Raw genomic sequence first — 6,949 nt, forward strand, 5'->3', positions numbered from 1 at the left:
GTTATTGGTACCACTGGGCTCATTCTTCCATCTGTCCAGCAAGTTCTATCTAACCGATCCACAGGAATAGTTTGTGATATAGATCAGACACATGCTTATGGTCCAGGTGCTGGTTCTGATAAAGTTTCATTAGAGCAGATCCTGACATGTCAGCACTACAGAACTGGTTCTGATCCAGTGGTACCAAACAAGCTTAGGCTGCATTTCTGGGGTGCATAGAAGCTCAGAAAGGTTCTGATAGGAACAGACATGTCAGGTGCTGGTTATATGTTGAGCCGGACAAATGTTTAGGAGCCGGTTCTGTTTAAGTCAATGAGACAGACTCAGGTGCTGGCTCTTATAACGTTACACCGGACAGGAGTTCTGGAGCTGATTCTGATAACACTGTCCAACAGATATTCTGATAAGGTTTTACTAGTGGGGCCCTCCTACAAGTACAGCATGGCGGGTTCTGAGCAGAATTAGGGGTTCACTTGTCAGATACAGTGATGGGTCCAGTTGATCCATATAAGTGCCAGCCTGGTCCAATCTGAATACAGCATTATATTCATGAGGGGCAATTGATAAAGACAACGCCCATTCCATCTGCACTTACCCTCCCCAGAACCTTCTCAGTGACTGGATGTGACCATAGAGAGGTCTCTAGAATGGACCAGTGGTGGGCACAGAACTCACACATCGCTGTTGTTGCCAGTACCATGATCTATGGGCCCTTTGCTCATCATCATAAAGCTTGAAGGATTCTGGGAATTTATTATATTGTTTAAACCCCATTTAAACCAGAATTTTGGCTCAGAATGTGTCCTGCTCAAGCGCCCACTGTATCTGCTCTCAGCTCAATGGATCTCTCTGAACCTTATTTATTAATGCAGGGGGGGGGGACAGAAATCCAAGATGGCAGCTTCCATGGAAAGAGAAGTCTTTTGAGCAGTGTGGGTAAGGGACACATTTGCATCGACACAGACAATAAAAATATTATATCCGTGTAATATTTGTAGCACCTTCCCTCCAGCTGATGTGCCCTGAGCATGGGACTTTCCTGCAAGATGGCAGCCTCTATATTACACATACTATATGGTTGTTCAACAGGGCCAAAATGTTTCCCTGCTGCACAATCTCTATTTGCCACAGAGACAGATCAGTTGGACTCACCCGACTGCCTCGTGACCCGATCTGTGGCCAAATGTCTCCGTTTCTGACAATCAGGCCCCTGCACTGCGGCTCACACTAATGACACACGTGTGGCCAGTCTTGTATGAGAAAGGGCACCATGAATGTGTCTGTGCCCACATGGGGCAGAATGAGTGCCATGTGAGACAGGCAGGTCCATTACTTCTCAATGCTCACAGGGCAGATCAGGGTTTTCAAACAAACATGGGCCTAGAAGTGCCCAGTTAGTAAAAATCACCATAGAATAGCAGCGCTGATGTGCCCCTCTCCCAACTGGCCCCATGTCATGATCCAAACACTGATGAGTCCAGTTTGGCCCACCATATGGGTGCCCAGCAGGCAGACATCTCTATATACATCTCTATATACATCTACAGTTAGGCCCATAAATATTTAAGACCTTTTTTTCTAATTTTGGTTCTGTACATGACCACAATGAAGTTTAAATGAAACAACTCAGATGCAGTTGAACTGCAGACTTTCAGCTTTAATTCAGTGGGTTGAACAAAAAGATTATATAAAAATGTGAGGAACTAAAGCCTTTATTTAACACAATCACTTCATTTCAGGGGCTCACAAGTAATTGTACAAATGAAATGTTCATGTCTAATAGTTGGTAGAAAAGCCTTTGCTGCAATGACAGGCTGAAGTGTTGGACTCATGGACATCAGCAGATTGTGGGTTTGCTCCTGTTTAATGCTCTGCCAGGTCTTTACTGCAGCCGCTTCTTTCACTTGCTCTTTGTTTGTGGCCTTTCTGTCCCACGTTTAGTCTTCAACAAGTGAAATGCAGCTCAATTGGCTTCACATCAGCTCAATATTCCACTTCTTTGCTTTAATAAACTCCTGGGTTGCTTTGGCTCTATGTTTTGGCTCATTATGAGACGCCTCCCAATCAATGTGAGTGCATTTAGCTGGATTTGAGCAGACAGTGTCTCTGAAGAGCTCACAATTCATTCTTGTGCTTCTGTGTCACATGATGGATAAACACTAGTGTCCCAGTGCCACTGGCAGCCATGCACCCCAAGTCATCACACTGCCCCCCAAATGTTTTATACACAACTGTGCTATGCTTTGGATCGTCAGCTCTTCCACACCTTCTTCACACTTTTTACTCTTGCCATCATTCTGCTAGAGCTTCATCTTGGTTTCATCTGTCCAAAGAAACCAAGATCAATCAGCAAGTGTTCTCAACGAGCTGTCATTGGTGCTAGTACTATTGTGAATACTCGTGGTGCCTTGCAGAGCCTGAAGGAAAGAGCCACAAATTGGAAGTGCTGATCTCCGACAGCAAACTGGAGGAAGGTTTGGGAACTTGGGTGCATGGAGATATGAAGGTATGCGTCTTGGAGATCGATTGATGTCATGAAGCATCCAGGTTCTATAAATGCTATTGCTGACCTGATCAACTCCATCTTGAATTTTTGGTTGTAAATACACAGGTTTCGTTTTTTATATATTTTGAACTGGTCAAAGTGTCCCCTCTTTTTTGGCACCAGAATGAGGTTGGAATAGAACCCTTTGAATTTCTACGTCCTGGCACTGGAAGGATGACTTGTGCCTACTGTAGGGATGCTATTGTTTGCTGCGAGTTGTTTGTGCAGGGGTACAACTGATGGGACAAACTGTCTCAGTGGCAGTGTGGTAAAGTGTTTTCTGTAGGCATTCTGAATGATTTGGAGAACCCACCTGTCCGTAATGTGTGCTTCCCAGTAGGAAAGAATTCTGGACATGTCCCCCTCCCTTGGATGCTGGGATCTGTAGGGAACCGTCAGACTGAGGTCAGTTTTGTGGTGGCAGGTTTGCCTGCCTGGTTTCTGCAACTGTTGTCTGTGGGAGGAAGGTTCTCTTACCTCCTGTAACATCTGTGATCATTTGCTTGAGATCTGGTCCAAAAAAAGGGTTCTCCTGTGTAGAGTAGTCCCAAGAGTTTATTTTTTGAGGTTGCATCCCCCGACCCATTTGGCTAATACTACTGAATTGTCTGTCGATCTTGCAGCTAGACGGAAGACTTCCAATGCTGAATCCGCTAGGAAGGAGATAGCAGTGTTAAGTCTGTTTATGTCTCTTGGGCGGCTTGTGGACCATTTCCAGTGCCCAGTGTTTTGCTGTTCGGGCAAAGCCTGCTGCTGCCGCCACTGGTCGTATGACGATGTTTGTGTGTATACTCTTTTTAGGGAGGACTCTAAAACTTCCGATCCATGGGATCTCTGAATGCTGCTTCCTCGATCGTAAGGGCAGTTTGTTTGGAAAGTTTAGAAATGTCTGAGTCTACTCTAGGAGGTTTATCCCATACCTTGCGCTGTTTTCTAGAACTGGTTGTCATAAAATCGTTTGGATAGGGTAAATTCGCCAATCCGGCTGTAACTGTTCTGTGTCAATGCTCTTGGTGATTGAGTTGAACATGGGAAAGGAATGTATTTTCTTTTGATGAACTCCTAACACCTTGTCCACTTTTGAGACCGCAATTAATTTGTCATTTATCTCTAGTGTCTCCATCATCTGAGATATCTGATTTGGTGAAAGTGGGTTGTTCAGTGTCAGAGTCACGGTGTGTGCCTGAATTGGCTTCCTCAGATACTCACCTTTCAGAATCATGAAATTTGCATCCATATTAGAAAAATGTCAGGTGGAGGCTCTTGAGCCTTACGCTTTTTGGGCAGTTGTTGAGGGTTTGAAGGCTGGAATATGGTTTTTATCCACTCTAAAAAAAAATCCCCTACCTGCAGAGGGAGTTGTGGTGTATACATACACTAGGGCCCCCTGAGATCGGGTTTTCTCGTGTATTTCTACAATGGCAGAGTTGGGATCCCCTGTGATATCATGAGGGGATAGATTTGGGGGCTCAGTAGGTTTACAGTCAGAGCAGTATGTGGATTCACACTTTCTCAAGGAAGGTTTACACTTTCTGCATTTAACCACTTTCTCAGGTTTCTTTGCCGACTTCTTTACAGATTTGGCAGTTTGAATACCGTCCCTCAAATCCCTTAGAGAGTCAGATCTCTCCATAGCTGAGGAGCGGTAATCTAATTGCCAGTCACAGTGTCCTCTGTACTGCTGCTGTACTCACAGTATCACTGACCAGTAGTGTGTGAGCGTCTGAGCAGTCTCGTTCTGCTCTTCCCGGGTGCCACGCTCTTCCCTGTGTGGAGACGCAATCAGAGAGTAAGAAAATGGCGGTGCGTGATGATATCATTACAATGTGCGCAGACGCATCCTGCTGTTTGTGCCAAAATTCCAGCGTTGCCCAATACCAAGATGGTGGTTTGCTAACTGATCCGCCTGTAGACTAGTGTCCGGGTCTCTGCCCTTCCGGGAGTGATCTAAATGTCAGCCAGTCTCTCAGTCTTTTTGGCAGCACAACATGCCCAGACTTTTGCACTAGATCAGACTTGTAGGTGGCTCAGCATACCTATTAGCAAATTGAAGTGCAATGTTAACCAATCACTCCACCTGGAGCACTCCAAAAATATCTCAAACGCCTGGGTGCAGGTTATATAATAAACATCCGAATAGCAAAGAAACCGCACTCAAGGTCTTTAAAGATGAAAAAAATCGAATCATATTTATTTCGACGTTTCGGCTCCTAACTCAAGCCTCACTTCCTGAGGATGGCTTGAGTAAGGAGCTGAAATTTGATTATTTCACCTTAAAAGACCTGGAGAGCGGTTTCTTTGCTATTTGGATATATATATATATACACACACAGTATATAGGTAGCTCTGCATACTTATCTGTAGGGAGGTCTGTGAGTGGCATCCACCTGCTGGGCATATCAGTAGCTCTGCATACCAGGCCCATATACCCCAGTCTTGGGACAATTACTGTCAGGGGCGCAGGATTCCGCTACTCACTTACTGCAATGTGCCGGCAAGGAGAGAGTAACCTAAAACATTGGGAGACAGCTCTGTATGCTCCATAATCTCTGTAGTAAGCTGTAATAAAAAACAAAATAAGAAAATGGAAGATAGAAGTGATTTCTGTCCTTCACCTCCAAGGCAGAACAAAAGAACTGGGAAACTGAGGTGGAGTCTATATATCCTGAGGGAGGAGCCAAGAGATGAACCTACACATAACCCATACGTCTGCACTGACAGGAGGGCCCACTAGAGAAATAACAAGGTGCAAGCTCCTCGGTCGATCCCTGCCGGCCAATCCTACAGCTCATGGGCACACACTGTCCAATGATCAGCAAGCCTGACACAACCAATCAGCAGCCGGGAGTGTGGCCTCTTCTCGTGTATCAGGGAAGAAAGGACAATGGAAATGAGAGAAATGAATGCGGTGGGGGCAGCCATATACAAATATTGCATTTACAGCTTTATTTTCACAACAGATACAAATAGCAACTTTTAGACTTTCCCCCCAAATTTCCTTATTTTGATTTTTTATACATAATGCAAACTGCTATATCAGCCCAGAGCTGCTGCCAATGTCCTTTGTTCCCCTCCCATCATGAGACAGTGGCTGCTAAATACACTATGTGGCTTCTCACGTAAAAAAGGCTTATTTACATTGTATCCACATGCCAAGGGGCACAGTCTCTGCATCACCCCCACAATAACACGTCAGAAGCGGGGACAGGGGCAGTAGGGGAGAGTAGGGGGGCAGCCCAACATCAGAAATAAACACTATCAGGAAGGAAGAGAGGGGAAAAAACTAGAAGAGTTAAGGCTTAAAAAGTTTATAAAAATAAGTGTTAGAGTTCGGTGCCCACAGACAGTTATTTGATTTTTCGAGTTCAATTCAGTGGTGGGTGGGATGGGGGGGTTCTGTACAGGGACAGGGGTGACTGTGCTGAATGTGTGGGTGCTAGACACCTAGGAGTGAGTGTGGGGTTACAGTTGATGAGAAATAAGTGGCACAATAACAGATCACAGGGGTAACAAATGGTCAATCCTGGGCATTAGTGCCAGCGGCAGGGGACACCAAAAACAAATAAAGAATAGCATTAGTGGCCCAGTAATATAAATGCACAAGATAAGAACACAGTGATGCAGTAGTGGAAAGGGCAATTCAATGGTGTTTTGCTTCTGGGCTACGGCTGCTAATGTGACCACTCCAGAGACCTGTCCAAGTGCTTGGGGGGCCGTAGGCTACTCACAGCTGCATTTACAACCTAAGGTGCACTTCCCCTTTAACAACCTCCCTGGCTGCCATGTGTTGGGCAGCAGAGATGCGGGGGTTAATACGAATTCATGAGGGTAAGTAGCAACAACTGATTGTCAATCATATGGCAGAGCCCCTGCCTGTGCCACACTGTAGCCCCCGCTATACATATATATATATAATGAATAAATGCCACGGGAGGGGTATTAGTAAGTGGGGCAAGTGAGAGAATAAAATCAATCCAACATGAGAGCGTCAATAAGAGCAGACTAGAGATAAATGAACAATAAGTGCCCCCCCATGCTGACACTCTAATGGCACAGGGGGGGGGGTCACAAACATACAATTGGCACAATGAGACAGAGTTCAATGGGGGGGGGGGGGGATTTGTCTTCTTTGCAGCCAATCAGATGCTGAGGAGTAATCAGGGCTCCTTTATTAACCCCTGCAGCACTAGGCGCTTGTATGAATGATGCAGAATCTGTACATGAGCCCAGGGGGGGAGACACCAGCAAACAATCCCCTGGGGACTGGCCTATTGACTGTAACATGCCAATCATCATCATCATCCCGGGCCCTATAATATGCTGGGGACTAATCTCTGTATAAGCAACACTTCTATCTATTCTGCCTCCTCCAATGAGCAATAAAAGGGACAGCACCCTCACCCA

Source organism: Xenopus laevis, chromosome 7L (genome assembly GCF_017654675.1).
Source record: "Xenopus laevis strain J_2021 chromosome 7L, Xenopus_laevis_v10.1, whole genome shotgun sequence".
NCBI classification, from domain to species: domain Eukaryota; kingdom Metazoa; phylum Chordata; class Amphibia; order Anura; family Pipidae; genus Xenopus; species Xenopus laevis.